We start from the raw sequence: 26,095 nt of genomic DNA, 5'->3' as shown, positions 1-26,095 counted from the left end.
GCAAACCGGCTACTGGGATGTACCTTACTTCTAAGTTGAACGTTGCAATAGGATATCTCGTTCCTCAGAAAACCAATTAAAGTTAGCGGCATCTCGTGAGAAACTCTAGCGTGTATGCCACAAGTTAATTCTCGTTATTCCTATCCTTGTTTGCGTCGAGGGCTCAGACCGGCCTAACTTCGCTTTAATGCGTAATCATCGTGTCCGCCGCGCCAGCCGAAATTCTCTCCATGTTATCGTGAAGTACCGCGGAGAATAACATAGACATTCCGGGGGGCGTAATCTCTAAAGCTCAAATTCTTTTTCACGCGGAATGATAGTAATCAATTACGGATCTCCCTCCACTTGACGGCGCGGCGTTCGCGCGTTTGCGGAAATCGCCCGGCTAAATCCTCGCCAATTTAAAAGCGTCGTTACGCGTTACGAGAGCGGGATTAACCGGATTGCGCGGGCAAATGGGAAGGAACCGCGTGTAAACTTTCATTCGCGCGAGTCTGTTTAAATGTAGAATCCGCTCGCGTCAAAATTTCTTCGGGCCGTCCACGTCCCTTCGCCGACGTCGTCGTTCACGAGTGTGGACGCCCGCCGACCCCGAAGCGACTGACCGACGCGAAAAGATTGAGATTGGATGGACAGACCGCCGCGGGAAGCGAGAAGTGAATTTTTCTCTCGTCCCGGGGTAAATATTCACATATTTCGAGAAGCTCTCGGGGTGCGCATCTCCCGAAGGCACATCCCTCTTCTTTCGCGCCTCGTCCTTTCCTTCAGCCACCCATCGTGCCACCGTTCTCTCGCCGTTTTCGCTTAAACTCTGATTTCGACGTACCTCTCACGACCTGATATATGCGACAGCAACACGCTATTATCGTGTAACGTAAGTTCACATTTCCTGTTATATCATGTTATATTAGGCGTAACAATTAAGCTGAATTTATCTAATTATAATATCAAAAAGGAAAAATTAATGTGAGCACTCAATTTATTTTGATAATTTTAATTATATATTGTACGAAGATTATTTTATCTAGACATATATGATATTGATTATTAGCAATATTAAGCGACATCTTTATTTTTTCGATAATCCACACACTTGGAAGTCTGAAAATTTTATATTATGCTGCTAATTGTGCTACTGTACAGATACCTAATAGTTAATTTGATAAGAAAATGTAGATTAATAAATATTAATGAATAAAATAGGAAGCATGGGAATAAATTGGAGATATATGAAAATTAATGATAATTTTACTGATGTTATATTATAACATCTCAAAAAATTTACGTAACGTGATAATAACTTTCTATCTTTATTGCTCTTGCTTCTCTTTCTAATATGTCGATAAAGTTTTACATAATTCTTATATAAGAGAGGCTAAATGCAATATACAGTGGTCAGTGATCCAATCCATGAAAACTGAAAAAATAAATTAGTCTCAAATCAAAGTTCTTTACATCGGTGTCCATGATTTTAACATATAGCTTCTCGTTTCTCAATAAACGATACAATAAATATAATCTTGCATTAAATAGATTTCCCCATGACTTTCTGAGCTGTAACAGTGATTTTGATATGAAATCAATTTTTTGTCTAAAAATAAGCATTCTAAAGATCACATCAAACGCCAGGAAATTCATTAGTTCAGAACATATCGATATCATAGAAAATTAGAAGAATAATATGAAATTATAAAAAACACTATCAGTCATACAAAATTTTAATATTACTTTTCTTAAAATATGTTTTATGGATGAATTGGATTGTTGTTGCGTTGAGTTTTCTATACAATCGCGTGATGAAGAAAATAAGCTTGAACTCGTGCGAAGTGTGAGAAGAGAAAGAGAGAAAAAACAAAAGAAAAAGAATGGCGATACAACGAGGGGATGAAAAATGCCTGGAATTATTACGGAATTTGCATAACAGCGGGATTCCGGGCGCGCGGGTGAGCGAACTCGAGTCGATCTCTTGCGTTCCTGTATAAGTAGTCGTCGATCGCGATCGACACGGCCGGCGCGGGTAGGCGGGTAAAACTAACCTGTCTTCCTACTTGAACGGCAAAGACATTCGCTACGTTCGACGGCGGAAAGGGAAACGACAGTTCGCAGCTCTTCAATAGCTCGGGCAAACTCGTATACTTGGGACGTCGATGGCTGTTACTTGAACTACCGTAGCTTAACGCGAGTCACAGACAATTTCGTATACACATGTCGCATACGAACACGTATGAATATTTTCTTTCACGATATATATAATTCATATTTTTTACACAAGAAAATACTTTTGTATTGCAAAACTATACTTACAGTTTTCGTATAGGGGTTACCTGAGAAATTTGATACCCCACAGAAGCGAAGTTATGCATTGAAGTTAACATTCATGCATATATATATCTCATAAATGTGTTCTTCAAATACAAAAAACATGTGATAGAATGTGTATCTTTCTTCATCAATTAATCGACAAGCAGGATTATTAAAAGGATGGCTATTTAAATTCCATCATGTGGGTAGATATCAGATTTTTCATAGGTCGTGCATGAAAGGTTAAACTGTGCGAGTCTTTCATCGATAATCGGTTAAGCTCTTTAAATTCCAACCAATCAAGGTACCGTATCCTGACGATCTAAAAATCCGGAGTAAGGATTCGAGACACGTGGAGCTAACTAATTAACGTAAGAATCAATTTCTATTGTTATCCGAGTCGAGCGAACGATTAAGAATGTAATAAATTATATACATGTAATATGATAAAAATCAATTAAAATTTTTCAATAACGTGCATATTATAGTATCAGAAAAACTATATCAGTTTGTACAATTTAATATAATTGAATTATTGCAAAATTATTTTTAAAGATAAAAGGCGCAAATCTCGAGAATTTTAAATTTTAAGGCACATTTCAGAAATTCTTAATTGATGAATTTAAAACTATTAAAGATTGATTTAAGAAGAATTTGTCGTTGACAATACAATGACACGCACATTAATATATTTTGAATATATTTATATAATGAAAGATATTTTTTAAAAATATTTAATGACAAATTTTCTTTGATAATAAGTTTCTTTAATAATAAATCACAGACAGTAAAAAAATATAAGAGAAGTTATAAAAATGTTAACTAAATAAACGAATAAGAGCATTTAATTTCTTTTTTCAAGCGCTCCGAGTAAACGTAGAAATACTTTTTAATATCTTCGAAATGTCAGCAAATACTTCTTCTTTTCTTTACGTAAAAAATGCTGATACTTAATGAAGAAATAAGATAAAAAATTTACGAACGAAAACGCGATATTGGTTTTGAGAAAGTCTATGAGGTACTTGCTTAAATCATAATATTGTTTTTGTGTTTTGCGTGCTTTTCATCGTTACTCCAACAACACTTTTTGCCATCGACTTTCAAAATCAACCTGCATATCGGAAATTGCGTCTGTAACAAAACTGCATCCCGATTTGTCCAGACAGCTTTTTAATTGGATTATCCGAACAAACAATTTGTGCCGGCGACTGCTACAATTAATGCAAGAATAAAAGAACCTTAGCGTGGTAAAGATTGACGTGTTACGGATTATCAAAGTATAGATAATCGAGCAAACGTGAGAAACCGTTGCCGAATTGAATAGAATCAAGGTTTTTTTCAAAATTTTAACTGCTAGAAGAGAAATTATTAAAATATTTCTCATTATCCTATATTTATTAATAGGGTTTCTATTAATTATTCACAGGATATTATATCGTGTCTCAGCGATTTTCCATATAATTGCACAATTATTCGCTTTGACAAAATTAATATATCGCATAAAATTAATATATTATTTACGTTAATGCAAGTTATTTACTCCGTTATTACTTGAGGGAACTAGAAGACTCTTAAATAATTAATGGAGCTGGTATAAAAGTAAAATAAATTGTATTTATTAAAGTTTGACTTCTAAAATTAATCTTTTTCCTCGTGACCGATGTTACATAAAAGCAGATGCTAAAAATTATTACATTATTGCATTCTGAAGTTTTGCGAGGAATTCTATATAATTTAAATGGAACATTGTTCTCCAAGCTTGTTATTCAGTTAGTTTATTAAGCTGCATTTTCCACTTTATTATACGAAATATAGCGAATATTTGGCGAATACATTTCTTTAATGACATTTGAGCGAACAAAATACAGATTACTCGTACATAATGCGAAATAAATTATATTAGTAAAATTATATAATTATTAAATTGAGTTACGTCAATATCGAATACGCGCAGGAAAAAATACGCTTTTAATATCTGAAGACTACGGCCACTCTGGAGTGTCGATGAATATAACAGTGTTTGGATATGTCGGTTTAATCTACCTAAGTGCCCTACATCAGCGTGACTGCTATTAAATGTGCGTTAAATCCACCATAAATGTACTGGGAATATTTCTGGTAGTTATGCCGTGCCGTTTGTGTGGACACTTGTTCCCATATTACTTGGCGAATTTATAATTTACAAAATATCGTTTATTGCCTTTCAGGTGCCACTGCAAAACGCAGATAGGGCTGCCTTGGTTAGTTTTTACCCGAATGGTAATAAACAACGGTATTATCCGCAAAACAGCGATGGCTTATCCTTGCCTTCCCTAGATAATGAGGATGGTTAAAACACTCGGCCATTTGCGTATTTTTCTTTCACTGCTCCGTTTTCGTTTTTCACTTAAACCCACTAAATAATTATGTTTGCTACTATTAATTCGTATTTGCATGTTGCTGGCCAAGCAACGCGCATTTTTTTTTTCGCACCGGCATTTTCGTTTAACCCGTCTCGATTCTTGGACAACGTATAGAGCTTGCGGAAAAAAGTAAATTTGACGGCTAAAATATTTGCCTGATGGTAATAATACTGCTTAGATGAAAAACCATTCACTGTGAGCGAGCGTGGGCATGCTACGAGCGATCTGTTGAAAATCCTTTTCCTAGCGTTGTCACTCTATTTCTCTCTCGATGAAAATAGTAATTTCAACGTTAGAATTTGTCCGTGGTAAAGATGGAATCACACTTGATGCACGTATTGTATGTGTATATACGTACGGCTATACGCATGCATTCCTCTAAATTTCGTTTGTCCCTGACACATGATTTAGTTCGTGCTGTGCTAATATTAACTCGATACGGTATCCGGCGAGTGCCGGTCGGCAAACGCCCAAGCGGCAAAATATCAATATTGAACAGCAGCGCGATTTTGCGACGCTGTGTCCTTTTACACGTGCTCTATCCCTCGAAGTGGGCGGCGAAGGATGAAAACTTTCCGAGACACTCGCGGTATCGATAAGAACTGATCGATGGAAGCGGCATTCGATTTCCAGTTCAAGGTTGAACGGAGAACAGTTTCATTTACCCTCGTTCTCCCGCATTCTTGCTACGAAAATGGGAGATATTTTTCAAAATGTCCTCAAATCGAAATAATGGTGCCCGCTACAAAACCCATTTTTACGAACATTCTTAGACAAGTATGTCATTCTTCACCGTCATTCACCGAGAAATAATTTAAATTGATCTCTCTTGGAGAACATCAGGATTGATAAATAGGTACGAATTTGTCACGAGATTATTCGGATTGAATGCAATATGGAAATGTTTGACAAACATCGTGACGCTAGAGAATTATTTCTTTTCGTAAATAATCGGATACAACATGTAGAGGCAAATGGTTTTAACTCGCTCTCTCTGTCTCTCTCGCTTTCTCTCTCTCTCCCTTTCTCTCTCTCTCTCTCTCTCTCTCTCTCTCTCTCTCTCTCTCCTTCCCCCCTCTCTCTCTCTCTCTCTCTCTCATCTACTTGGATGAGACTTTATCGGGTAAGAGAGTAGAAAAGTCGGTCCGGCGAACGAAATAATTTCTCCGGCTGAAATTAGCGTCGGTGCGGGAAAAAGTTCTAGTAGATGGCTCGATAAGTCGCAGGGAGATAGTCGTTCAAATTAACTCGCTTGCAATGTTAGGTTTGACAGGATATTTTAATTACTGTACCGATGGAATTTAATCGTCTAAAAAGAGATTGCTACTTTATAAAATCTATTGCGGGGAGAATCCGCAGGCGCAAAAATTAAAATAAATCGCTTCCCGCTTTATTACGTGATTATTTATGCTTACACATTGCTTTCTTAAAAGTTTTTAATTTCCTTATAATTTCACTTTTCAATTTAACATAATATTTATCTTACCTTGAAGTGCCAAGAAAAGATATTTAACGCTGGATCTTGAGCATCTATATTATCTATATTCCGTAGTGCAATTTTATAAACTTTTCTCCGCTGTCGCTGCAAGAAAAATTTATTCTCATAATTCTTTATCCTCGGCAAAGAGGAAAAAAAATATCGCTCTCGGCGGTATCAATATCTTCAATATCTATCGTTTCCCATCAGCGGAAAATATCGAAGCACAGAAACACAGAAAGAAAGTTTTTTTTAATTAAATATCGTTTTCCCACGAAATCGTGCAATAAGTCGACTAGCAAAGTTATTTTATCTCCTCGGCATACCCAAACGGAAGTACGGAAAGAAAATCATTTGTCGCTTGGAACGTGTCGGGCGGTTTTATATATAAAACTTGCAATAGTTCGCGCTGTGATACTCTCGCGAACTTTATATACTTACTCTCCCAGAGCGACTGAAACTTTGATACGTTGCGCTTACTCCGCGAGGTATAAAATATTTAATTGAAAGTAACTCTACTTTTTCAGTATCAACCGCTCGTTTTTTAATTGAATCCCATCAATAAGTATATCATTCAGTTTCATCAAATCTCCATCAATCGAAACTTAAGCTTATTCGCCGCCTATTTTATGTGAGTCAGATACAGTTACAATGCGTTATATTTGCCATAAGAATATTTTTACTACAATCTGTAAATTGAAATACAATCAGTACCTGGTGTTCTCAAATTTCTAGAAACGTGATCAAAAATAGCTTACTATATAGTCGTCTCATACTGCGAGGCATTTCCTAATGGGTATGTTGGAAGAAAAATAATCCCGCGAAAAATGTCGTCGATCGTTTTTATCCCACAATTTCATACTTCAATTCGCAATCGACGATATATTGTCTGACACGCGGTATCAGAGTTCCACGCGTCACGGATTGTCGTGAATGGCGAAGAATGCGGGAGGTAGCATTCAACGATGGGATAATCGTGCTGAAATGGCGGTTAGATAAGTTTATAAACCGACCACAGCCATCCTCGTCGTGACGGGGACCATTCACGCTCAAGTTTCGCCTCTAGTTAGATGGAGCGAAGTAGATGAAGTCGCCGCGTGTAAGGAGTGCCGGTGGATAATTAAAATAACCAAGGTCGGATTAATTAAACGCGCCATTAGGTGCGTTTTCACCTAGCCTTGCTGTCTATAGGGAGTAGGGACATATCTTCGCTAAAGCGAGAACGCTCCTCTAGCGTGGTACGCCACGATATTTTATCGCTTCATTTCCGCTTGACCGTTTTACGTTAATTGTCTTTCCCTTAGCCAGCGAAATAAGACGCAGTGGGTAGGATACCGCTTCCTGAAATAGGAGAGCATTAAATATGCTACCATTAAGATATCAAAAGTGTCTAGGAGCTGTAGAAACTATAGAAACTGGCGAAATTGAAAATCTCATGGCCCACAAGGAAATTGAAAAAGTGCAAGAAAGTAAGAAAGAAAGGAAGAGGAAAAGTTGGATTCTGATGAAGTCATTATCTGTAAGCGTGTGCGTCACATCGACTGCATGTGTAATTTTCTTTAGCCTGAATAAATTTGCATCTTATTATTAAAGTTATATAGAACAGACATTATTTAAACTAAAGAATAAAATCTTTCTCTTTCTTTTGAGCTTCTTTGTTATAGACGAGCGAAGCGTCTGAATGCGTTAATTACGGAAAATGTCGCAGAATTAATAATTCACTAACGTTTAAATAAGCGAATTTACCAAGGCGCAAACAACGAAAAAGTTTTTTTTTTTTAGAAATCGTCGACCACTAATTATTCGTGAAACCGAGAGATCGAGCGACGCTGCAAACGTCCGTGGAATCGTACAAATTGCATAAATATAAAGCCGCTTAAATTCTTCTCCACGTCTTCATTAGCGTTACGCTTAATTAACCTTAAATTCTTCGCGTATTTCACTGGCATAATATAGCCATAAGCGGTTTCGACATTCGCATATCGTTCGACGATTTCGCGCGTTGAGAATGCCGATTAAGAGGCCGCTTGATTTCTCATTAATTATCTAAGTGATCCTTCCGCGAGCGATAATTATCCCGGACGAGCGATGGGAAAAAAGAACCTGGAGAAAGATAAAGGAAAAGGATGGAAAAAGAATCGATTATCTGTCGACGGAAACGCGAGCGACAAAGGCGAAAGGAGGAAGTAAAAGGCACGCTTTTACCGTGCGCCCGTGGCGAGTAAACCGGTGATGTAAAGTACCTTACGGCGCGCGCGCGCGGTCGTACTTCTCGCATTGGTTTCTGGTGCGTGCAAACTCTGACAAGCAAGTTACGCCCGAGTTTATGCTAGTTGTACGACCTCAAATTCAACATCATCCCATATTCAAGAGCGCGAATATTCAGGTACGATAGTGCCAAACATTAAGTACAAGAACCATCGCATCCGCGAGTGCGGTCTATATGACTTTATCGAGTTTTATTCAATCAAGCATCTGCGTGTGGTTTTCGCCGAGCAGCTTCCCGAAAAGATATCGGTTATAACTCTCAGTTGCACGATAACATAGGTTTATTCACGATTTGTCTTCAACAAAACGTACGGTTAAACCTAATAATTTTCCAATTTTTTTACAAACATGTTTATGATTAAATTTCAGATTAACATTTCTTTTATATGAATTTCTCTGTACGTTTATTAAAAACTACAGATAAGATAAACCAATTTCACAATCGCGTATTGTACGAATCGCCGTTTATTAACATTTGTCAGGAATTATCAAGAATTAAATGAAATAAATGCAAAACCATATGCCGTTGTTTTTCATCGCGCTCAGTTCGTTTGACTGCACATTCGTTGTTGCTAACGAACACGGTACGAACGCATCGGTCTCAATCAAGGTACTAAATGCATTACGGCTGTTCTAAATCAGCGTAGGTACTAATCCGATACTGCATTGTTCAGTGATAATGCAGTAGATGCGGAATATCATAGTCAGCCAAGCAACAATATGTATCATATTTATTCTCCACATCCCCAAGTAAAAGAAAGATACTTCCTCTCGAGAAATTTAGAACAAGAATAATATATTCTATTAAACGTGATGTGTATAATTTTGAAAATCTCCAACCAATTTACAATAACACTTAATTTTTATAGTATATATGTTATGGTCAAAGAGCCCGAAACGCGGGCATTTCTAGGACTGGTCAATTCTGCGGAATGACGGGTCAATCTTGAGGAATAACCAAGTTTCTTGATTAAAGCAGTTATTTATCAGGCTGGGAGTTTGATTAGTTTTATTATGCGGGGAAGGGGCTGCGGCGATATTAACAAATTACTACAAAACTTTGACCAAGACGCTTGACCGTTCGGCAGAATTGGTTAGTCAATCCTAGGATTGACCGCGTTTCGGGCTTTAACCATAACATATATACAATATTTAGAATCGCTAAAAACACGCTGGCTCCAGACTCAAGAGAGCGGTAGTTGAGTTTTATTGCGGAAAAAGTCAGCGGTCATTTAGTTTTCATCTATATACACGCGTGCAGTTTATAAATATTTTAAAATAGACATTTGGGAAACGTATAAAAAAAAAATTATGTGAAAAAGAGAGACTCGAAACTTTCTCACGAGTCTTAGCGAAAAGTTGGAATGTAAAACGTAATACATTGAACCCACTGCACGTTTTTAGAGGTCACAAGATCGTAGGAGAGTTTTCTTGTAATTTTACCGGCTACGTTATTTTCATTTTTGCCAACTGAAAGAAACTCTCTTTAATCTCAATACGAATGTTATTTTCTAATGGCTGCTCGCAACGAAAAATACGGTAATCAGCTAGAATTAGTCGAAGACGATGACGCACCGAAATGGTAGAAACAGGGCGAGAGCTTAACTATAATTAAATGGTTGTGCAAAACCCGATAATTTTTTCTGCGAGAGATTCGCTCCTTCAATTATCTTTTTAATTCCAGGACGCTAGAACAGCTCTTATCGCAGGCGTCGGGGAAAAAAACGCGACGTTCTCTAAGAGGAAAATTTGCGCCACTATGAGCTGCAGGTATTACTTCTTACCCGGCGTTAATGGGAAAATTCAGATAATGCGACATGTCCGCGGAGATAATTAAGTTTTAAGAATCGTTATATAAAAGCACGAAGAACGCGTGTTCGTAATCGCGCGCGCGCGCGCGCGCGTGCTTGTTAGTCGTTGGAAGTTACGTAGAAGCTGCGAAATTAATAAAACAATCGCTTGAGAATTATGAAGGCGAGAATTTATCTCGCGGTTAATGCGAGGTTCAGCCGCAAGTTTGCTTTTCGGAGCTACCACCAACGCGAGTCACCTTAATTATTTCGCATATTAAAATCTCTGCTGCATATAAATTCGATCTGTAAAACTGGATCGAATAATAATAATAATTCATTTAGCGTACAATTACAGAAACGTGACGTTTATTGATTTAAAATAAAATTTACGTTTGCAACATCTGCCATCCACGTCTGACCGTTACTTTTCGACTATTTTTTTCAACAAACTATATGTATGTATGCTTTGATTCATATAGTTACTTTTTAACGGCACTTGTAATAATCTATAACTGTCAGACGCGAGCAATTTGCTTTTCGTTTATCCGCATCATCTAATCTGCATCCTGCGACGAGAGCATTATATATCATATCGTTATTTTATACAGGTGTTCCGTGATAACCCAGTTGTGCGCGCTATTACGTCATAAAGCTGGCCGATAAACGATACCGGCAGCGAGAATACGAACGGGCAGCGGCGCTCTCTGAATAAAACGAGATAATGCCCTCAATATGAAGCATCGACCGGAAAGTTGCAACGCGTGTCGATTTAGCCGTAGAAACCCGTTGTAATTCCAATGGGAAATGGTACTTTGTTACTCTCACTTCTCCCAAATCCGCCCGAGAGCCCTTCCGCATCGCGGGCGAAACACGCGCGCGCATCACGAAATACCTAATTAATTAATGCAATTAAGTTGGTAATCTCGTTTCACGAAGATCCCGCACCGAAAGTCGCGCGAACGGATCTAAAAGTCAAGCTTCGTTCGACTCCCTCGAATCTCGCGGGAACGAATTTCGCTGCGATGTATCGACAGATTAAAAAAACATAGTTCTCTCGTTCTCGGACGAAAAAAAGCGCGTTGTATCAAAAGATAAATAAAGATATTGTCTCGACCATATTTATTGGCGCGGAGAATTGCCGGCGAGGCGATGCATAAATTCGCCGAGTTCGGCTGAAAAACGGAACTTGGGCGAGAGAACGGACGCGAGAAGAGCAGGGGAACGACGAGAGAGATCGCCCGGGGAAGTTGAAAAAAGTATCGACAAAAAGGGGATCTCCCGCGGAGGAGGTCTCTCCGTGATCGCGCACGCAAGATACTCCGCGCTGCATAATCCGCAATAAATTTCAATGGATGCCAAAACACTTCCATTCCATTTTCTTCCGCCGCGCGACTTATCATCGCCCGAATATCTGCGTCGGAGTTACGCCAGCCGATCCATCTTTTCGCGATCTCCTCTTCGGCGGCTTTGACCGCAGATGGAAGGTACGTTGCGGTTTCCCTCGTCCGCGAAACCGGCGAGATATATTTCCGAAATATTTGGCCAGTTCATCCAGTCGATCTCGCCCAGTAATATGTGGATCTGTTGTATTTATTGGGTACATTGGTACAGAGGATTTCGTGTGCCGTGTGCCAGTGATACGAGCGATGGATATATTTTTAAGGGAGAAAAAACTATCAGACAAGAGAAAATCATCTATTTGTACATGTGCAAAAATAAGGAAAGATAAACAGCGATTTTTAATTGTACAAACACACACACACATGCGCGATTGATAGGAATATGAGATTGTATCAAAGTTTGAACAATAGTCAGCCAGTACGAGATCTGCAGTCTATTTAAAATGTGCGCAATGTGCTGTATGTCACAAATATTTTTTCACACAGACATTATCATTCCACTCGCGACTTGCTGATCTCGACATCTGTCCCAATTCAGATAAATGCATTTTGCGCGAAATTATCGCGTTCGACTTTGCCCGTTAATTTGCGCGCGAAGGGCCGGCGAAATATATTGATTTGTTTAATAACTTCGCACACGTATATACATCCCGTGCGTTGCATCGATGACGCGTTGATTAAAGCTGTTGCGTAATTATTTTGCTATCTGGTATTTGACGTTCGCGCTCAACAGAAGACACGTGACGAATTTAATATCGTACGTTCGCGTACGCGCACGCATACAATGAATCGCCGTCAATTATCGCCATTTTTCGGAGAGCGATCGATGTGAAATACAATCCCAATTTCAACAAGCGGGCAGGAAATTAATTTACATGTAATACATGTATAACCAAATGGTATCTAGTGATACAGTGACGACATGCGGGAATAAATCTGTTAACGTTTAATAATAATAATAAAGTAGAGTATGCGAGGTTCTTTGAAAGGTAACTATTGTGCATTACGAGGTAAACCGCTAACCAAAAATTTGTACACCAATTTCATAATTGACCGGTGTTACGTACAGCAATGTTCATTCATAATACGCTATTAAATTAACTGGTAATTTTACGTTGTTATGCAACTGACGTTTCTTTTTTTAATGAGCAATTTAAGAAATTTATTGAATTATACATTGTAGACCGAGTGGTTGATGGCACGGCTTAAACATATTAATTAAGAATTCCATCTGATTCATATACTATAATTATACTCCGTATACTCTAAAATTTCCGGCTGTCAAGGAGAGGTTTTTGTAGTCATATAATTTTGTTAAAAATCGCCTTTAACTTGCTTTCTTAGTGAAGAATGAGCGCTATACTTTGTAATTGTCGGAAGTGTTAATCCAATCCATTTCGATCTACAAGCACGTACATCGTAAGCATCGGAGGAGGGCGCATGCCGAGATATCGGCTATCGGCCATTAAGCGACACTTAATGCCGTCGAGAATGTCGTAACCGTATAAAGATATTTGACTTTTCTCCCGATCGGTCTAATCGTCGTGCTCTCTTTCGAAGTCTTCTTGTAAACAATCGTCTATCTTTTAATGAAAAGCCAAGTGATTAAATTAAATCATTAAAGAAGGAAATATTCTGTAGAGAAGAACAATCGCCACGCGTCATACGTATATGTATAGTAATTACTGTGTTTAACTAAGCAAAACTAATCACGTTCGCACTTATTATTATTACTGATTTATGCACGTTGGCCACGTTGCGATACATCACATCTCGGATGTGTTTACTTGTTTATTATTCATTGGATCGGCTATTGTATTTTACATTATTTTGTCATTACGCGGCAAATCCGTACAAAGAGAGAACGAGATAATTTTAATACAATAATTACACGCGTATACTAATCCGTTCTACCAAACTACATCACATGTATATTGCTGATTGACATTAAATGTCACATGTTATTAAACTTAACGGGGCGATATAAACGACAGATATAGAAAACGATGTACATAAATATGCATAAGCATTATAAAGCAAGTTCTAACTGGGAGTCTCCGAAGGGACTGCGAGGCAAGGTGTTGATTGTTCAATATGAGCATGATGTCACTATATAGGCGAGGAATCTTCGGGGAGAGAGAATAAAAATCGAGATGTTTTACGATGAAGCGTGTAGTAAATCGAAAATGTTGATTATTCGGTTAAACTACTTTTGCCATAACAGAACGTAACAATATCATCGATTGAACATCAATTATTTTGCCGCGTTAATAGGATAACGGGATCACCGGATCACGATTGGAGGACGCAGAGTTTGATAATGATACTTCCTCGTTTGTGGAAAACGTGAGTATTTGCTAAGAGTAATACGAAATACCTTTGTCAATAAAGCGCCTGATGATGAAACCCCCGGTACGCGGTTGCTTTCGAGCTGCTGCTTTCAATCGAGTTCCGTTCCACCTGAATCGCCGATTGCATTCCGCGCCACTTTTGCTTCTTTGAACGCGAAGTTAATATATATATATAAGCAGCCGTTCGATTTCGTTTCCCCAATCCCAGATCCTCGCGCATAAGATAGCAGCATCGTCGATATCGGACGAAATTAGTTTACCTTCGTCGTTTACTTGCAATTTATAAGAAATCTTCTTCCGATACTTTGCAAATTGTTGCGAAAAACGATACAAAAGTTTTGAACTGCACGTGGAAAGATAATAATTTTCCGCGTTATTGAATAAAAGCTTCAAAATATCGTTGAAGTAAGCGCGAGTTTCAGATTAGATAAACTTAACAATTTACCGTTAAAACATTTTTCATTCTTTCACGATAACTTTGAGGACTGTGTGTCACTGAATTGTTACAGCCTGCCGCTACAAAACCCGAGCTCGGCGCTCAAATGTATACGGCCCGGGTAATTGCGTTAGATCATTTCCGTTCTGCAAACGCAAACATCGAGGGGGCAATGCGAGGAAGGCACGCGGGGCATCAAACGAGGGTTAATTCCATCCCTCTCGGCTTCGATTAAACGAATTGCAAGAGCCGGACGTTTCGAGTGCGCGAGATCGATCTTTCCCGCGATGTTAAAGGGCATAGCTCCCTTCGTGCGCCATTTAACTCGGCAAGAACGGCAAACAGCAGCCGCGGACCGCGCCACTCTCGATAAGCCAGCATCCACTTGCCCCGAAAATGACCGTTCCTCACCCCGCGCCCCTCCTTCACCCCTGCCTCCCGTTTTCCCTCACTCTCTCTTTCTCGGGAGAGTAACTTAACGTAACAACGTACACGTGCGCAATACACATACCTACTCTTGTTTCCGCATGCCGTCCCCTCTCATCTCGTCGCTCGCAGCTCGCGATGTGCCGAGGCGATGACGTCGCTGGGACGCCGCGGCATCGCGAGATCGTGGCTACGTTCCTCGCGAATCGTGGGGGGGTGGGGAGAGATCGGCGTCGTCGTGCGTGTCAGATCGACCCTAGAATCGGCACCTCGATTCCGTCACAATCACCGGCACTCTCACGACGAATTCACGCGTAGCGGCCGGAACGATCGGCACGCACTCGCGGCCGCGGAATTTCGCTTCGCGCTTCCGACTCGCAGAATATTGCTTTTATCGATGCACTTAAAGTCGCGCTTAACTGGAGAAATGGTAAATGGACCGGCTCTCTCGGCTTGGATGTCTTCGTGCTAAACTATATATCGGTATGAGCGACCGCTAATCCTATAATTGCCCAGCGAATCGGCAGATTCGGCTTGCCGTTCTCTCTCGTCGTACAGAATTGTCCACGTGACTCGCGGAGCCGACTCTCTCGTTACATCGTCGCGGCGGACAAAGCGACGCGATCAAACGGCCAGTGCTGTTGAAAGCTCGTAGCGCTTAATGAGCCGCGATTACGCGCGTCCCCGCGCTATGTACGATATCGGACAGGCGAAAGCCGGAACTTGAGGCGTCAGATGCACCGACAATCGAATTGTCGCGATCAATTGTTCGCAGCGGTTCACTTAATGCCATACACGTGCCGACACGCACGGCGTTACTCGACGCCGCCGTCGCGATCGAACGGATCGGTCGACCATCGATCGCCACTGGCAATTTATTTCTCGGGATTATTATTACTTTCTTCGCCGCATAATCTGATCCCGCGTTTAAAGTTACATTCTCGAGTGACGAATTGAAAAACGTAATGAAAGAGATCTGAAAATCGCGTCTCACTGTCCCGCGGCGCGAAACCCTCGTCCAACTAGGTGTTTTCCGGCACCTATAATTTTAGTATGTAAACGTCTGCATTCATTAGTTATTACAAGTTCGTCGTTAAATCGTCTCGATTCGCGATGACGTGACGCACGCGATGACGCGACATTCGCGATGACGTCCGATCGCGCAATCGACTTCGCCGCGCCGGCGAGATATTTTGAACCTACTGTGCTCGGCTCGTAGGTATTCCGGGTGTTTGGTCGCTTAATTAAATTCTCCGGTGAATATCGTGCGTACTTCGTCTGTAGACACTCAACGGCGCGTTATTGACCGCGGAGTGCCTTTTTCCGACCGGTAGACCTCTTTCCAGGATGCCTCGTGAAGTCGCGTAAGTTTTATTGTGCGGCGTACTTCATGGCCGGGCAATCGCGGCTTCTGGCACAATTTTCCGGACTCTCTTTCACAAAGTACTAATTCCCACGATTCAATTCATGCCAAGTATTCTCGATCATCCGCCTTTCTCTCTCCTGATGCTCCTCGCGAATTTTCGTTTATTCGCGTTACCGCAAAAGTACCCCCTTCAAAATTAACCGCAGCCTCGAATAAACGTAAAATTAGTACGTATTTAACGGTGACGTTAATAGACGTTTTACCTCTCAGTATCACATTCAGGAAAGTGTTAACGTTCGACAAAGTCTAAAATCCACGCCTGACATCTGCGTTTACGTCATCGTCTCTCGTCAGAGATTCAGCAGTTACACGTTGCAACAAGCATCTATCGTTCTACGCGAATCGCATGCTTGACACGAGACGGTAGCCTTTAATCATCCATCAGGGTATTAACGACAATCGCTCAATGACCGCACCGTCGTTGACATATACGGGTCAGCATCGACACCATGCATGGTGTTCCATTCCGCATGAACCACGTTTACGCAATGGCATTCGTGACCCACCAGCGAAACACTCACACTAACATGGCGCACAAAATTTTTAGCATTCCCCAAGTTCACGGCTCGCCGCCACCCTCGACACCACAAACTTCCCCTCGCCGCATAGACCTCACTACTACGGTTTGCATTATTTATTCACGATTACGAACCGTCATCACCGTCGATGTCACCGTATTCCTACTCATCAAGTATGTAACATGTACACGCAATGTCAATTACAAACGCCGGCAACATTTATATGTGCGAGTGCTGATCTTTAAAAGACTTCCTCAGTCGGTTGAACATCACCGGCGGGTCTTATCGCAATCGAGAGAACCGCTAATCGTTAAGATCCTCTGTCCTTTCCGCGGCTATCACCGTCAACTACCCTCACCGGTCACCCTCGCGCCTTCAATGGCATCCGACGATGAACGGCGGTCACCCACGTCGACGAGTGACACGCACACGAAGCCTCTCTACCGCCGTCGTCGTCGTCGTCGCAAGTGGTAGAAGTGCAAATAAGACGCGCCGCGCGTGTTGTACACTCTCACCACGTTGCTCTACGCTCGCCCGTTGGCCATCGTCGCCGTCGCCGTCGTCGACGCCGTCGTCGTCGTCGTCGTCGTCGTCGACGATGCCTCGTCAGCAGCACGGTCTCTACGCGCTCCCGTCGTCGGGTGTACACGCTGCCCGCGAAAGCGGACACTCGCGTGTCCAGATCCACGTCACTCTCGCTGCCGGATGCTCGCCCGGTCGGTCGCCCGGTCGTCGGCTCGCGCGCGTGCGAGACGACGTGCCACGCTGGTGAAATTCTAGACTGGAATATGGGTTAAAACGTCGCCGCCGCGAAACGCGCGCCGCAACGCGGACACCCAGGAACGTCGGACAGAGACGGAGAGAACGAGAAAACGGAGAGAGACAGAGGAGGGTGAGAGAGGAAGAGAGAGTGATTCGCCGGTTTCTCCTCCTTCGTTGCCCGGGGAGCGGCTATGGCGGCGGCCTGGCTCTCACTGCTGCTTCCCTCGACACGGGGTGACTCGCGGGGGTTGGTTACGCGAGGAGCGAGGGGATACGATTATCTCGCAGCATCCCCTAGCGCGCAGGACCAATCCGCACGAAACCGGCGCTTGACGACGGTGGAGGGTGTGCGTGAGTTGGTGGGAGACAGCTAGAGAGAGAAAACGAGAAAGAGGCAGGGCATGGAAAGGGTGGAGGGTGGTAAATGAAGAGAGAGAACGGTGGTTGGAGAAGGAAGACACACGGCGTAAAGAGTAACGTTGAAGAGAGACACTTCGGGGATTTGAGGACGGAGAAGGAAAGACAATGACAGAGAGGGTGCCGCGAAGCAGAAACGGACGCGCGATGGTTGAAGCGAGCTAGATGACGAAAGGTCGAGAAAGTGGACGAGACGGGGGTGAATCGGATGAAAGAGGAAAGGCGAAAAAGTGCGTGCTGAAGCGGGACAAGGACGGAGCGACGGCTGGGGAGCGTTGATAAAACAAAGGCAGCCGATAGAGGTGGGACGATAGAGGCGGGTATCGTCTGAAGCGAGATGAGACGAGAGGACTCTTCTCGAGCGAGACAAGGCGTGGAGCGTAGTACGCGCGAGACGAAGCGTGAACGAAAGGAAAAGAGAGACAGAAGCGGCGAAAGACGAGGGGGGTTGTCTGAGGGGGTTTGGAAAAACGCGCCGATCAAACAAAGACGGGAGACGAGCGCGAAGGGAATCGACGACGTGAACCGCGGATCGAACAAAGGAAGACAGTGTCTTTCCGGAAGATACAGCTCGCCGTTCGCCGCGAAGATCCGGACTACACGCAAAGCGTAAAAAAAAACTGGGCTGGAGAGATAAAAAGACGAGATGGTACACTCCCGTGCGGGATCTAAACAGAAAGTGACTACTCGTATACCAAAACAGACTCTACGTGTCACGAAGCTTCAGAATTCGCGATAGAATGTAGACCGTGCACGAAAACGATCGAAACGATGCGGAAGTTCGATTCGGTAACTCCGCAAGAAGCTGCGCAGCGACGTGAAAAAGCCCGTGGCGACTACCTACTGCGCGCCACCGTAAGAGGAAACGCGACCAGGTGGAAACCGAAAGGGTTGACGCGCTGTGACGCGATCGTGTCAGCCGCCATCGAAAATTCTGGGGTGAAAATTCGGGGTGAAAAATGGAAAAATGTGTATTTTATATTATCGACCTGCGTGGTCTGATCTAATGAAAATATAAACACATGCATCTCTTCGAGTTTTCTCGGAATGAAGAAAGGATGACAGATTGTGCTTTACGTTTTATATTGAACGATTATCGTCCAGATTTCATCTGCGCGTTTCCATTTTTAAATAATGAAACAAAAGATAACACATTTATATTTGTGCAATGTTTAATAGATGTCATAAAATTTTTGATGTGGATATACACGTCAAGTGTCAGGAAAACCATATATTCTTGAATTATGTATTCTTGAGCTGGTTATATAAATGTATTTTTAGAAACAGAACTGACAACGCAAGTTATCATAGTAACAAATGTATTTTTGTCTTCACTTGTACACCATCATTGTCAGCGCATTCTTGGAATTTTCTTCAGGTAGTCTCTAAAACCCTGAGGCACATTTCTTTGCGAACATTTGCAATTTTCAAATATGAAATCCGGCATACTGGATACTTCCAGTCGGATGGTGCTCCATCCTACTATGCTATGTCTATTCCCTTAACAGAGAATTCGGACGGAGATGGACTGGAAGAAAAGGGCCTCTAACATGACCAGCACGTTCTCCAGACCTCACGTCGTATGATTTCTGACTGTGGGGGATGATAAAAAGAACGTGTTTATGCTATGTGATCTCCAACGGAAAATTGCAAATGTGGATTACAACAATACCCAAAGAAATGTGCCTCAGGGCTCTGGAGAAGATTCCAAGAATGTGTTGACAATGATGGTGAACAAGCAGATACTCTTTGAAGACAAAATACATTTATTATCTATGATATCTTGTATTATCAGTTTTATTTTTCAAAAATAACCTTTCTTCCACATAAGTGTTAATATTGTTTTAAAGAACCTTGTAAAGTCAGTAAATTGAAAGTTAAAGGGAATAAAATATGTATGACGAGAGACTTTTTTCACTCCACACTACACGCACATTAAAGAAGAAGCGAGATAGTCTCAGTAGTATAGTCAATATCAAGGCCTCCGCCTTTCCTTCGCGACCGTTTACCTTGAGTACGCGTTCCTAATCGGATCTAAGCACCCTTAATGTTTAAACCTTAATCTATATAGCTTAATGTAACTCCGAGGGCTTACGTGAGGTCGTGCATGTCCAAGTCCGCGTGCGTATCTTCGTCCTGCCGATGCCGTGGATACGGCGAGATGTATCAGGGATAGGAAAAGGATCGAACCGTTGTCGATCGAGAGAATCCGTGGAAAAGCGTCTACGATGATGCATCGTTGGCCGAGGGTTGTATCACTTAGATCGACTTATAAAATATTCATGAGGAAAGTTTTATCGGTGGAATCGCGCGGGAGAGAAACTGACTCGAGTATGAAAGTGTCGTTAGACGCGCTAACCTTGTCCCTTTTTTCTCTTTGTATTTTGCTTCCTCTTTCTCTCGCCCGTTCTAATGATATGTCAGCGTGTAAAGTTTCTATATTTGCACGCACAACTTTAAGCTTATCACATCACATGTATATACATATATTATGTATATATACGTGTACTTATATTTCTCATGCATGTCTATTAGTAGCTTCTTTTTTTACGATAATCTCGGAATGTCAATCATTCTCGAGTCATGGAGGATTGATTTCTTTCGCGGATTATGTACCAGAATGACACACGATTGTAATAAATTAATTGAAATTTTACTCTAACAAAATATAAATATATATTGTACATACATATTGTAATTATCTACATGTAATTATTACATTTTATAAATATACACGATGAAAAAATAAATTCACACATTTAATAAAGGAAAAGAATAAAATCAAATAAAAAGATGATACATGAAACAAAAAAACATTTAACATTCGCAGGACTGAAATTCCTTGCACGATATCTGCTTAATAACGAAGTGCGAAATGAGATCAAAATGAAATGGAATTAAAATAGAATGAAGGCAAACTGCGTTTGTAAACTCGGTTGTAAATTTATTTTCAAGTACGAGGTAAATAAAATGAATGATCTCTCCGCGCGCGTGGAATAACGCAACTCTCGAGAAGACAATATTATTGTTAGCACCGAGCGACGGCGGAAGCAATTATCTCTCGGCGCACTCGCGTTTTTCACGAGTCGGACAACTCCCGCGTTTTCCCGCAACCGTGCTAAAAGGATAAAAGAATGCGAATTAATCTATTACATTTATTTTGCCGTTCCGAGACGTAATCTGCAAAGGAATCCTCCGTTTCTTGGTAATTCCAGAGAGAAACCTGAGAGAGGCCATCCCGGCCTTTTTCGTCAATTTTCGTGTGTTGCATTTTCCGACGCGCCGTCTGAGAAAGTGCAACTCAACTAAGTCGTTTCGTGTCCGAACTGGCAAGCTGGAGGAGATATTCTGGCCGCCGCGGCCGCGCTCGGCAAGCTTCGAGAGCGAGGAGAGAAGAATATATATATATATATATATATATATATATATATATATATATGAAATTTATATAAATATAAAAATTGCAGATATAATTAAGTAAATATGAATAAACATAAAAATTAAAATTTATAAGGATAATATATAAATATTTAGGTTGCACCTATGCGTTTCGAAAACGTTTTACAAATGTTTCTTCGAAACGTTTTATAGCGATTAAAATGTCTACTCGAAAAACGTTAAAGTAAACGTTTAATTATTTTCGGGTTCGGAGAATCTATAATAGATTCTCAAATGTGAAATTTCACCAGAGACAGTACATAAAGTCTTACGGCAAAAATTTGTCACTCGCTGTTCTATACATCATTGCAAGCCACATAAAAAATAAATAAATAAATGAATAATAAATATTGAAGTGAAATGAACTTGTAGTGAAGTAAACTAATTATTTAGTCGAAGAGCTGACGACACTTTTGGCCAAGTGATTTTGTAAAATATCCTGAGTGACCAATTAATTATTATCAATATCCGATAAAAATTGAGACTTATACTATGACTTGAAAATCTGTTTTTTTTTTCACCTGCGTACTTCAAATGAACGATTCGATTAAGTAAAGACAGAAGAGTTGTCTAACGAGTGACAGCAGGATTTTTTACACGCTTAGCCCCCTAAGCGTGGTCTTTTTTTTTTTTTAACGTAGGAAAAACTTATGAGTACCGCCGCCCCCGGGGGGGCGGACGGTTATGCCGGACTCCTACCGGCTAAAAAACCTACGATGTGTCTAACGAGTGACAGCAGGATTTTTATTACACGCTTAGCCCCCTAGCCCCCCCATTGACCTGCTCTCATACGTTATGCAGACGGCATAACTGACTGTCGGTCTGCACCGACTATATGGGATTACGGGGTACTAAGGTCAAAATTCGGAACTTCACTTTTTTCATTTTTGTCCGCGTTTTTCTGGAATTGGGCCACTGTGCAGTGTTTCAAAGTTGCTCCATCTCGTCTTTGGTTATTTTTTTATACAACTTGTGATACCGCTAGCATACAAAACCGAATTTATGCATGTCTTTCTAAGAATTGTTCGAATCGGCAAAGTAGTCTCCAAATATCGCTGAATTTTAGAGATTCAGCTTACATAATGCAAAATATGAAAAAGATACTACAATACCTGATATAATGCATATGTTCGACGAATTTTGACATAGTTCAATTAAATATTAATACGCAACTCATACACACGTATACACGCATTTATTATATATAGTGCGATTCAGGTTCTGAATAAATTTAGGACTGGTGAATTAATAGAAGCGCGTTTTATGTGCACCAAAGCCGATATCGATGGTTCTTCGCCGAACAAATGGCGTTAATTACTCGCCACCTTTGGCGACTTTTCGATTTACTCGTGCGGTGAAACGGCGGAAATACGTTTTCCAGTCACCGCATTGTTACGTTTTCCCTCGCCATCTACGCGTATTCGAGGAGAAGCTTCTTTCCCGGAGGCTATCCATTACGGGGAGAGTTAAGTACAGGTAGTTAGAAGCAGCTAGTTCTCATTGTAACCGCCGCATCAATAATCCCCGGCAAGGGCTCGATCACCGAGAGACAACCACCTCTCAGCGTTCTAAGAATACCCCGCTACCCCTTACTAAAGAGAAACTTGTGCTCTTGATTAAGGCCACCCCTTTCTGTTGTTTTTCTTCACCGCCATTGTAAACAGTACCTTAACAAACAGCCACATCCCACATCGGTGCATCCCAGAAATATCGAAGTTATCGATGAGGCTGATCGCGCGGTATCGGCCTTAATGGTGGATCGGGAGTAGCGGCTGCGCGAGGTATCCAAAAATAGGAGGCGTGAAATATAACGTCGCAGTTAGATTTATTCGAACAATTTTATAAAAAGAAAAAAATTATTGTGTTTTAAGGCGGAAGCTTTTTCCTCCATCTTCCTCCAAGAGCACTTGCTTTCCTTTTAGCCATTATCTTTTATATATATATATATATATATATATATATATGTATATTATTGTGCTCTATATATAAATTACAATAAGGCATGGAAATTCTACAGTTAATACAGTTCGCGTTTTATCTTTTAGGACTGAAAAAGCTTTATTTTAAGAAGTAGCAATTTTCTAAAGGAGCGACTCTCTACTTCTTTAGTGTAATCATGTTCAACGCGACAGATATTCTTAGACCGCTAGTTAGCCTCGGGGATCGGCGATCGTTTCGCGGACTTTCTCGTATATACTTGGAATCGTATACGATAAACGTGGAGGTGTGCCGAGACGTTTGCGCACACAAATGGAAATCGACCTAGCATAACGTCTCGGCGTCGCCAATTCGTTTGATTTATCGTAGGGCGATCAGCGCTGACCATAAGTAATCGGTGATGAAGGTGACGCGTACGGGCGAGTTGAGAAAAAAAAAACTAACATGTCGTTCGAGGACGTTCGTCGAGAATGACGTCGTCGTCTAGTGGTAAGAAACCACTTCAGCGACTCCGCCAAGTTCGATTTCAGCAAAACGCGTAAAAAGTACATTTTTCCCATTTTACCTGCGCTTGCCATAGATTTTCTCTCTTCAACTCAACTATATAGACGAATCAAGTTATTATATTACATATCGGAATAAAGCAGTTCAACGGAACGTAAATTGTATCTCTTTTCAGATTTCAAAATGTTTCTGAATTTACATTTCTAAACTAACAAGCAATTTATATTGCGAATTATATTTACATTTAATAGAAAATCTGCTTTTGTGTGTGTGCTCTTTTACTCTCTCTCTCTCTTTCTCTTTATTTAATTTTAAAGATATTCTCCTCAGATTTGCAATCGATTCGCATCCATTAAAAAAGTTTCAGCCATCGGGGAATTGTGAGAGCGACGCGGAATACCCGCGTATTTTTCTGTTTGCTTATCAACTATATTCGCGTATTTGTCGGAAAACGTGATCCACCATTTTCCGACCAACATAAATAAAATCGTGCGATTAAAAGAGAAGAAAATAGTTCGAAAAGAAAAACGTATAAATTGCCGAATTGCTATGTAAAAAAGGGCAAACGTCTTCAAGCAACGTCCGTAATTATCCATATCGTTTCTTTGAGTTTTATCAGTCTCTTATAATTCGACTTTTGGCATGTAACAATATCACTTTTGTCCCACTTTCTCCCTCTGCCCTACTTTAGTCTTCTCTTTCTTGTTGCATATGCGTCGGGGCGATGTTTGTCCTCTCCCCTTTCAGTTTTTCTCCATTTGCAGACCGCTCCTCGTGAAACGAGTATTTGTCCTGCATGCTCTAGCGATGGTTATAATACGCTCGCATACGAAATCGATATTTATGAATAAGGCATTCAACTCTCGCTCGGACGGTGATGAGAGACCAATATAGAAGTCCCCGCGGTACTTGATAGCGGCTCAAAGCTGCTATCTCAATGTTTTCCCTCTCGCCCGTTACACGAGAGGACGTTTGCGCACGTATCGATTAGTTAGCAAATCGATTAATTCGCTCGCGGTGATTAGCTGCAATTCAACTTATTCTGATCCAGCACGGATTGTCCGCAGCAATAAAAAAAAAATTATGTCATTAACGCACACGGAAACGATCTAATTTCTCTCTTCTTTTAAACAGGCAAATGTAATTTGTACTTAGCAGCTAATTAATTCTTTTTAGTTTTAATGGATATATTTTCAATTATATAACTTCTATTATATGACTATTAGATAATTAAAATTATTTTAAATTAAAAGAAGACACAAGAAATTATTTGAAACAAAGATTAACCCTTTTATTGAGTAAATAGTTTCACAATTTCTGATATAATTTTTCGAACATTCTTCTTCTATTGCAACTTTCACTCTTTCTGTTATCTATCAAAAAATAGGATTTACCTGAAATTTCGATATCTAATAACATCTTTCTTGAGTTATACCCGCGTGAGCGATGTTTATGTTCTCTCGTTCTCTATTACACGAAATTCTCTTGGGATACATAACGTTAGTCGAGTCGATGCTACAGGCGAATCGAGCAGGTTTTTCCGTGAAAAACAAACCAGCAAAAATCCATACTCCTTTCTATCAAACGTAAACTCAATTATTTGAGATTATTTCTTCGAAAATTTTTTTCTCCCGTAAATATAGTTATCGAACATTAGTTTCGTTTTTACTAACGAGAATTACATTTTTCCAATACTCTCGATTACAAGCAAATGCTAATAACATTTCGAGAGGAGACAATATATTCTATTTTTCAATCTATATATTTATATATATACAATATATATATATTTGATTTAATAATAATTTATATAATTAGAATATTTGAAGAATATATGAACCGCATTTACTTATAAAATTATATAAATATATTATTCAAGCAATCAAAATAAATGACGATTTCATTACAACGCATAAAAATAATATAGAAATATCTATTTTATGCAGAATATAAAACATTATTAAAATTTATGTTTTTTAAAATTAATATAATGGATACACACACACTTTAGACGTATCGTATTTCCTTGCATGCACGCGTACGTTCACAGTAACAAAATTTAACGTCTATAAAAGTTGCATTCGACCGGTTTTCTTTTCGCCGCTAATAACCACAATTTGCCGGAGTTTTGTTGCCCGAGGCATAGATACGCCACAACTTGTGCACGTTGTTCACCGTAATTGGAACTTTACAGAAAATCTTCCTTTGACGAACTGATCCAGGGTAGATTTTCCAGGG

The 26,095-nt window shown here is 40.5% G+C and overlaps 1 protein-coding gene and 1 long non-coding RNA gene across 8 annotated transcripts in view; one reads left to right on the top strand and one right to left on the bottom strand.

Annotated features, from left to right (window-relative positions):
* LOC143907924 (cyclic nucleotide-gated channel alpha-3) overlaps positions 1–18,681 on the bottom strand; it is a 184,399-nt gene extending 165,718 nt beyond the window's left edge. For 3 of the 7 annotated variants that reach the window (XM_077425051.1, XM_077425054.1, XM_077425056.1), the window contains exon 1: positions 14,940–18,679. The gene's annotated coding sequence lies outside the window, so the exon portion shown is untranslated. Of the gene's footprint in view, positions 1–14,939 lie in introns of all 7 variants that reach the window. The other 4 variants (XM_077425053.1, XM_077425055.1, XM_077425057.1 and 1 more) reach the window with 3 other exon arrangements.
* Positions 1–26,095, top strand: part of LOC143907930 (uncharacterized) — a 103,992-nt gene that overhangs the window by 62,722 nt on the left and 15,175 nt on the right. The window lies entirely within an intron of this gene.

This window comes from Temnothorax americanus, unplaced genomic scaffold, assembly GCF_048541705.1.
Source record: "Temnothorax americanus isolate GAGA-0224 unplaced genomic scaffold, ASM4854170v1 Scaffold9, whole genome shotgun sequence".
In the NCBI taxonomy this organism is placed as follows: domain Eukaryota; kingdom Metazoa; phylum Arthropoda; class Insecta; order Hymenoptera; family Formicidae; genus Temnothorax; species Temnothorax americanus.
Note: the sequence above shows the minus strand (reverse complement) of the source record. Positions and strands in the feature narration are given on the sequence as shown.